We start from the raw sequence: 7,624 nt of genomic DNA on the forward strand, positions 1-7,624 counted from the left end.
TGAAAATAAAACAACTGATGACTCTTTTATATGATCTGGAATGCAAGTGATTAGTCACTCAATGAACATTTTCTAGTTCATGATATTTTACTTCAGCGTGAAACGTGGTCACCGTGAACAGAAAGCGTAGCGTGGCATTAATGTTGCGTGTCAAAGTGTTAAAACGATTTTAGGGTATTCTTGGTCACTCCTCTGAAAGAGCTATCTTCAAAGAGTTTTTAGTGTTTGGAGTATGTTTATGGGACGCGTCACCCAAGTACATTGCATACGTGATCGATTGGTGAATGTCCAGTGAATGTGCAGTATAGCCTAATCCAGTCAGTCAGACCCTTCTTTCTTCTCAAGGAATGTGTCAACCAGTTTAACACCGTAGGGCGTGAGGGTTGTCATTCATTGAATTGAAATAAAAGTCAAATTCACCCGCATATAGGTGCACAAAGGGCTTTGAGATGTGGTCTCAAGACTGTGTGGCATTATGGTATCCTTCTGCAGTATCCAACAAGGCTTGTAGCTTCTCACACCGTACTTTCACTACTGCTATATCTAGTATAGTTTGAAAATGGGGCTGGTTCTGGTTTCAAATTCTCTACAAATGAATAGACAAATGATTATTCAAGAAATACTTTCACTAACAAAAACATGTTTTAAAAAGTTGTGCTGAGCTCCAAAGGTTGTTTGAACATTCAGAAAAACTTTCCTGTTATTATTTAACCGTTTTGTGCAAGGTGCAGTGAAGAATATTATACTATTCTTCCCCTCGTGGTATCATAAAGTCTGGTTAATATGCACTTATTGTACTTCATTGGTGGTTTCTAATCGTCCAGTGTTTTTGATATCCAGCCCTAGAATAAAAGATGGACACTAAGCCTGGATAACATTAAGCCTGACACTCTAAATAGGGGTTCCATTGCACCCTTTAGGTACTGTTTGAAGTGTATCAGATATTCTTCATCTTTTCTAACTGAAAGAAAGTAGATGGTGTCTACAGTCAGCTCTATCTATTATACACTACACTCTAACATTAGACTTTGTTTAATTGATTAGATAGACACTAATACGTCTCTTAGAGATATTAGTGTACCAATGTGACTTATACCAGATTTCTGTGAATAAAAACTGTATCGTGTATGCTTATTTGACATTTCATTTGTACTTTTCTTTTGTGCCATGCACATTCCCTGTGGAAATGAATTCTCATTTACAGTTTTCCGAATTTTAATTTTTGCACTCTCAATTGATCATGTGACACTGATACTTTAATTTGGAGACCACGTGGCCTGCACGTGGCAAAAATAGCTTTTAGCTTCTTCTTAGTGAGAATGCTCTCAACTGAAATAAGATTAGAATCATGGCTGTTCATTGGACATTGACAAAAATTGAACTAGTGTAGAGACAGAGGAGAAACTTTATTACACTCAATATGATTGGTAATATCAGAAACAATTATTCAGCAAATATTCAAACGACTGCTGTACTTCTGTAGCCAATTGCATTGCTTCATTTACAGCCTGTATATTGAGATGTAGTTCGTTTCCCCCACAATTTTTATCCATGGAAATGCTTATGCCGAATAAAGTCTGCCTCAAGGTGAAACAATTTTGGCTTATGGAACCGAATATTGGGATTTACTGTCACTTTTATATCGCGTCCAAAACTAAGAGTGCTCAGTGGCATAAAGTCTCGAACCATGGGCTATTCTATCCGTGGACCAACACGCTAATAATTAGGTCACGTCCGTCCAGTAAGATATATTTATTTGAGTTTAATTATCTCTCTCTTTGTGAAAGTAAAACAAAATGATGCATAATAAGTGGATTTGGATTATTTGCATGATCATATCATCAATTAGTAGACTTCTGCGTTAATTCCTTATTGTTTTCATATGAAACCTTATTAATTAATCACTATAAACGCTATAATTGAAACCTGTTGATTAAATATATATACTGAATATATGAAAGTAGTGTCGACTAGAGAAATGACAAGACACGATTGATCAAATTCACATAAAAACTAATTTAATTTCAGATTGGGCGGGGAAACTAGAAAAGTAGTGGAAACGGTGGATAAAATTCACTTAACTGTCCCGCCCAATCTGAAATTGTGGAAATTAAATTTATTCTTAAATTACTTTTATCTTTATTATTTTTCTGGAGAATATACTATTTTTTCATAAAAACACAAACAAAAAACAAACATTTCGGCTGTTCCAGATTGACTGGAACCACAAGACTATAGGCTAAAGTCGATAAGGTTGCTTACCGTTCAAAAACCAAAAATATGTAATGAATTATTTTAATGGTGGCACACATATGCTGGGAAATTAGAATATTTGAGAAGAAGTGAACATTGAGATCGGCGGGGGCTATTAAAATGTGTAAGTTAAAAACCACTTGCAATCTGCACTTGAAAAAATTAAAACAACAACAACAAACATAGCACAAAACGGATTCAGAACTTTATAAGACGATGAACTTGTAATTCGAGAGTACCTATTGAACAACCAATGAGCTTATCAAGTGAAACCTGAGAGCATTTTAGTTGGCTCAAATATCTTTCCAGTTACGGAGTTGCGCATTTGAGGAAAACTCGAAGACTAAAGTTGACGAAGAGATGAAAAAAAAAAGATAAAAAAGAACTTACTCCAGAAATTTAGATAACTCTGATGATGACATGATACAAATAAACAGGATATCCATCTTAACTGAATAGATAGACCCAACTGAAATAAATGTTTAACAGATGCGTAACTGATTCAGTGCTATATATTTAGGTGTGTGTATCAAATAGCAACACATAGTGGACAAAAGCAGACAGACAGATAAACTAAAACAAACTTGATAGAAAAGATTTCCAAGAAGATTGCACTTTAAAATCTTTAGAAGAATGTGCTTATTTCTGGAAACTCTGGTCAATAAACAGCTCCACAGGCATGAAAGTATGCGAAGAATTCCGAAACATTTATCTGTGTCCCCTTCTGTTATAAGTAAACAGTGTTGTTCATCTTAAGTGTCGTTATTATTTTTAGGTTGTTTATTTGTTTAAGAGCAAACTATATATGCTGTTTCCATTGCTAGGAATCGAACCCGGAATTTAGCGTTGTAAGTACGTAAAGTTACCGCTGTTCCACCGGGCTACAGGCATCTGACATTTCTCAGTTCCTAATGAGATGGTTTCCAAGCACATCACCCATCTTTTGCTGAGTTTCTATATGACTTGATAAATTAACTTTATTTTCTATTTTGACCTTAAGAAAAACATTGTCAATCTTGTCATCTCTACACTATGTAAAGCCAAACCTTGTCGTCGAGGGATCATGCCTGTATCTATGACGTGATTAAAGCATACAAATTGTTTTCATCCTAATCTGTCTTTTCCCAATACTTTGCTAAGGTTTGTTAATAACTTCACTAACGCTCCGAGTTCATCATACTCTTTCCTCGCCGAGACGCATTTGTACCAAATAAAACAAAAATTTGCAGAATCAACCTTTTCCACCTCTACAACCCACAGACGAAGTGTTGAAATGATGGAAAGGAGGATCATTTTATTTTCCTTTCTCTTCACAACAGTTTGCTTTAGGAATGGATAACGTTTTGAAGGCCCAAATACTCTTTGAAATAAACATATTTTCCACTACCGTCATCATAAATGTCTCACTTCTTATTGGTCAACAGAAATAGAAAGTTACATTCTTAATATAGGCACATCTAAAAAGTTGATTAACACTTTTAAATCATTGGAAATATTGGGACATATCTGTTACTAATTTTTTCCCAAATATATATATTCTTTTAACTCATATAAGTTAACAACAGGTGTATGGGTAGGGTATAACAACGGTATAACAATCAACCAATCATAAAATGGCAATGCATGGTCAACCAATGTCCATAGCCATTTTATAATATTAGTTTAGGTATAAAGTTTAGAAAACAGCTACATAGGTTGACAACTGTTAGCAGTATAGGCCTCTCTTTATTCTTTAGATTGTTTGCTTGTAATTAAGCACAAAGCTACACAATGGGCTATCTTCTGTGCTCTACCCTCCACGGGTATCGAAACCCGGATTCTAGCGTTGTAAGTCCGCAGACATACCGCTGCGCTACTGGGGGGGCATTATTCTTTAGAATCCTCATATAAATATTTCCTCTTCTATTTTCGTTTACGTTTTTTTTTTTTTTCATTTTGAATTCAACAAAGAACACTCTGGAATCTGTAGTATCCCGGATCTTACAAAAGCAGTACCAAATTTATACAGAAATTTAAAAGGTCTACGAATTATCTACGAATCAAAAATTAAAACAATCATGTTAGGTTTTTTTGTAAAATATTAAGTCAGCTTTTTTAAACTCACTACGAGTAATTAAGGAAACAATATTTAGAAACACTTTGTTGTTTTGGAGGAAGACTGAAGCTAGGAAGATGTTTTCTTAGATTCGTTATATTTAAATAGTTTCACTAAACATTTTTTATAGGAAATCACTCCTACTATTTGTTTCTAGAACAACAACGTTCTAATAGGAATTGGACATGGTTCACTTCCAATTAAGATTCAATGATTATCTAAAAATCAGTAAGTTATCACCACGTGGCTTAACACTGTAACTTAACAAAGTTTTTAGTTATAAATACCTTCAATATTACGATTATAATCAATTATAAGTCAACAAAGCATGTGCAATGGATAGATAGAGTCCAACAACCTGGGGATAAGCTCGTTCCCTATCCGTATTCTCAAAATAGCACAACTCTACATACAATAAACAGAACCAACGGAAGAAGTAATTTTCTGGTTGTTTAAATGCGTGTATCAGATACTTTTTCCAAACAACGCTGGTTGAAGTCAAGAGAAAGGCCAGAAACTACGGCCCACGTTAGTTTTCCTTGTTAATAGTTGATTTTATTATTCATTTGTTTTCAAAGATTGTCACTCAGTCGGAGGTGTAATATCTTAAATAATTTTCAATCTATTCTACAACAAAATGCCTTAAAGTCTCTGTTCAGTAAAATGGGGTCCTCACTCCCTTTTCTCTGTTTATCTGTTGACGATTTAACATGCAACATAAAATTTTCAAATGAACAAATTATTAACGCTAATAAAATTTTGCTACAAGTAATATGTATATCTATACTTGTTAAAAATACGAAAACAAAAACATTATTCCTACGTATTTGTAATACTTGAGAATTAATCGTAATGAATCTTGCGACGATCTGTGTATATAAGTTCGTTCCAAGCTGTGTATCCTTCGTTTTTGGCATAAGCTCAACATCCCCCCGGTGGCTCAGCTTATAAAGCTAAAAAATCAGGTTTCGATACCTTCGATAGACACAGTACAAATAGCTAATGTTAAATGTTAAACACTATCTCATGTTCAGTCGCTTTATGAGAAGATGTACAAGTACATTTTAAGATATGGGAGTCGATGATAATTTGTATCATAAGAATGAAGTATAATGTAAACTCATTAAGCACTTTGTTACAGTATATCACTTACAACAAAAATTATTAATGAGAAAACGTTATAGGATCATGGTAACTATGTTAAAGAACTAGTTTTCCCGATAAGATTTGAACAAATAGTAAGTACATGTATTATTTCATACATAAAAGAAGAAAGCCACGTAAAATCATACTTCTTCTCTGGGTTTAAAAAAGGTTGTTTATTGTTAAGCGCAAAAATTGCAGACAGGAGGATTATCTGAGCTATGCCCTCTGCAGAGATCCTAATTTAATGGGTAGCGCTTAAAACAAATGTCCACAATTATTATTACATAACAGTATGGCATAATCACGCGAATAAAATGGCGATGTCGTTTTTCTTCTCATACATTAAAAATCGTGATTTAATTGTATTTGTTTAAAATATGCGCATTAATTCTAAATACTGTTCAGACGTTTTATATGGGAAGTTTGGAAAATTCCCAAAATAATTCCATATTCTGGAATTAGAATAATTAGCTTTTAATTACGCGTAACAGAGTGAAAGCTAGTAAGACTGATAAGGGAAGGTTACACTCGAACGAAAACAACCTTTATCTCATACCTCTAGTTAAAGTGAAAAACAAAACCCTAACACTAGTTGAATAGGCTTTACAACTTGGGAGTTTTTTCTTCTTCATATACAACATCCTCTTTATGTGCTATGCAACTATGCTCCTCATAAAAGTGCCAATTTGATCTTGATTTCTACATACTTAATTGTTTTAGCTAATTGATCTTGTTAGCGAACAGTTCATTTTGCCATCTTATTCTCTTCCAGTTTCAGATACCATTCTGAGGTTAAGGATTAAAAAATTAATTGTCATGGTTGTGAAAAATAATTGAACAGTTGGCCAGACAGAGAGCTGGGTTGGGAGAAAGGTAGGAGAAAAGAAACGGTGCCTGTAATTCGAATGAAGAAAAGAAACGGTGCCTGTAATTCGAATGAAAAAAAGTTGCAAAACTTTGTATTGACTCATTTTTTTTTCGTTAATGAAGACTTAGATCGCCATGGCTTCTTATACACACATGATCTTGCCTTTATACCGACCATACACTTTATAATGTCATTTAGTGAATGATCAGAAATGTAGCCTACAGATGTAGAAACTATACCCTATTTTATACAGACCACTGATCGATACACTATAACTTCATTCAATGAATTATCAAAAATGTAGCCTACAGATGTAGAAACTATATCCTGTTTTATACAGACCATTGATCGATACACTATAACTTCATTCAATGAATTATCAGAAATGTAGCCTATAGATGTAGAAACTATATCCTATTTTATACCGACCATTGATCGATACACTATAACGTCATTCCGGATATAGTTTCTACATCTGTAGGCTACATTTCTGATAATTCATTGGTCGGTATAAAATAGGCTACATTTCAGATAATTCATTAAATGACGTTATAGTGTATCGATCAATGGTCGGTATAAAATAGGATATAGTTTCTACATCTATAGGCTACATTTTTGATAATTCATTGAATGAAGTTATAGTGTATCGATCAATGGATATAGTTTCTACATCTGTATATTTTATACCGACCACTAATGGATACTCTATGACGTCGTCTTCTGAATGATCGGAAGTATAGCCTAAAGATGCAGAAACTATGTTTTATTTTATGAGCTGTCAGGCAAGTTGATGTAATAAGATCGTGATTCTGATCATTCTGAATTTAAGTGTAGTCATGTCTCACAGCTTGTAAACTGGTTCATCGGTTCTAAAGAATGAATAAACAGATGTCTTAAATCTTCTACTCCTCCCTCTACTGGTGGATCAACGGTATGATGGCTTATAACGCTAAAAAATCGGGTTTACATACTCGACGGAGCAGACCATAGGTAGCCCATTGTATAACTTTGTGCTTAACAACAACACACAAATTTCTGATTTGTTGTTCACTTATCTGACAACATATTAGCTATAATATCTTTCCTTGGTATGGATATGACATAAATTAACTCGGGCACATTAACGAATAAAAATCCCAAGTTTCCTGTTAAATTGTTTTTTCCTGAAGATTTTACGATTGTTTGTTTTTGAATTTCGCTAGCCGTCCCTAATTTAACAGTGTAAGACTAGAGGGAAGGCAGCTAGTCATCACCACCCACCA

This window comes from Limulus polyphemus, unplaced genomic scaffold, assembly GCF_000517525.1.
Source record: "Limulus polyphemus unplaced genomic scaffold, Limulus_polyphemus-2.1.2 Scaffold1958, whole genome shotgun sequence".
Lineage (NCBI taxonomy): Eukaryota > Metazoa > Arthropoda > Merostomata > Xiphosura > Limulidae > Limulus > Limulus polyphemus.